Source organism: Elephas maximus, chromosome 7 (assembly GCF_024166365.1).
Source record: "Elephas maximus indicus isolate mEleMax1 chromosome 7, mEleMax1 primary haplotype, whole genome shotgun sequence".
Taxonomy (NCBI): domain Eukaryota; kingdom Metazoa; phylum Chordata; class Mammalia; order Proboscidea; family Elephantidae; genus Elephas; species Elephas maximus.
In genome coordinates this window covers 11,504,439-11,506,721 of record NC_064825.1, presented here as the reverse complement: position 1 = coordinate 11,506,721, position 2,283 = coordinate 11,504,439, and positions in this window count along the sequence as shown.

The following is a 2,283-nucleotide window of genomic DNA, read 5'->3' as shown; positions in this document are numbered from 1 at the left end:
CATTAATTTTTTGGTAATCTTTAGTAAGCTTGACAATCTTTAGAAGTTTGACACACATTTACATTATACTATTACTTGAAATACCCGTGACTTACTTGAGAGAACAAATCAGTTGATATTTTTGAGGATCATAAAGGCCAAGTGAATGTTGTCTATAGCCTGTTTACATTTAGTTTACCCTGAAAGTGAGAGTTGGCTATTCTGGGCCAACCAGCAGTACCTCATCCGTCATTAGTCACAAATCCACGATATCGGTGTATGCAGTGGTACTACAAACAAAAGAGAAGCCCATGTGGCCAAGTCTAGTTGTTGTTGTTAGCTGCGTGGAGTCAGTTCTGACTCATAGCAACCCCTGCGTACAACAGAGCAAAACACTGCTTGGTCCTGTGCCTTTTCACCGTTGCTATGCTTGAGCCCATTGTTGCAGCCACCCTCTATTGAGAGTCTGCCTCTTTTTCGCTGACCCTCTACCAAGCATGATGTCCTTCTCCAGGGACTGACCCTGCCTGATAAAATGTTCTAAGTATGTGAGACGAAGTCTTGCCATCCTTGCATCTAATAAGAATTCAAGCTGTGCTTCTTCTGAGACAGATTTGTTCATTCTTTTTGGTAGTCCATGGTATATTCAATATTCTTCACCAACACCATAATTCAAAGGCAATGATTCTTTGGTCTTATTGTCCAGCTTTCACATGCATATGAAGTGACTGAAAACACCATGGCTTGGATCAGGCACACCTTAGTCGTACTTAAAGTGACTTCTTTGGTTTTTAACACTTTAAAGAGGTCTTTTGCAGCAGATTTACCCAATGCAATATGTTGTTTGGTTTCTTGACTGCTGCTTCCATGGGCGTTGATTGTGGATCCAAGTAAGATGAAATCCTTGACAACCTCAATTTTTCCCCCGTTTATCGTGATGCTGCTTACTGTTGCAGTTGTGAGGATTTTTGTTTTCTTTATGTTAAGGTGTAATTCATATTGAAGCCTATAGCCTTTGATCATCATCAGTAAGTGCTCCAAGTTCTCTTCACTTGCAACAAGCAGGATTGTGTCATCTGCATATCTCAAGTTGTTAAGTCTTCCTCCAGTCCTTCATATGATCCAGCTTCTTGGATTATTTGCTCAGCATACAGATTGAATAAGTATGAGGAAATGATACAGCCCTGACGCACGCTTTTCTTGGCTTTAAACCATGCAGTATCCCCTTGTTCTGTTCGAATGACTGCCTCTTCTTGGTCTATGTAAAGGTTCCGCATGAGCTCAAATAAGTGTTCCAGAATTCCCATCTTTGCAGTGTTACCAGTAATTTGTTATGATCCACACAGTTGAATGCCTTTGCATAGTCAATAAAACACAGGCAAACATCTTTCTGGTATTCTCTGCTTTCAGCCATAATCCATCTGACATCAGCAATGATATCCCTTGTTCCATGTCCTATTCTGAATCCGGCTTGAATTTCTGGCAGTTCCTTGTCAGTGTACTGCTGCAACCAGTTTTGAATGATCTTTGGCAAAATTTTACTTGCATGTGATATTAATAATATTGTTCAATAATTTCTGCATTCTGTTGGATCACTGTTGTATTCATCTAGTGCTGCCATAAGAGAAATACCACAGGTGGATGGCTTTAACAAAGATTTATTTTCTCATAGTCTAGTAGATTACAAGTCTAATTTCAGGGTGTCAGCTCCAGGGGAAGGCTTTGTCTCTCTGTTGGCTCTGTCCTCAATCTTCCCCTGGTTAAGGAGCTTCTCAGGCCTAGGGACCCCGTGTCCAAAGGACACGCTCTGCTCTTGGTGCTGCTTTCTTGGCGGTATGAGGTTCCCAACCCTCTGCTTGCTTCTGTCTTTGATATCTCAAGAGACTGCCTCAAGATACAATCCAATCTTGTAGGTTGAGTCCTGCCACCCATCTTCCCTCATTAACATCATAAAGTCAGGATTTACAACATAGAGGAAAATCACACAATACCGGGAATCATGGCCCAGCCCAACTGATACACACATTTTTGGGGGGACATAATTCAGTCTGTAAACAGTCACCTTTGAAATGGGCACAAATATGGATGGATTTTTCCAGTCTCTTGGTCAGGTAGCTGCCTTCCAAATTTCGGCATAGACGAGTGAGTACTTGTAGCGCTGCATCAATTTGTTGCAACATCTCATTTGATATTCTATCAATTCCTGAAGCCTTGTTTTTTGCCAATGCCTTCAGTGTTGCCTGGACTACTTCTTTCGGTACCATTGGTTCTTGATCGTATGCTACCTCCTGAAATGTTTGAATG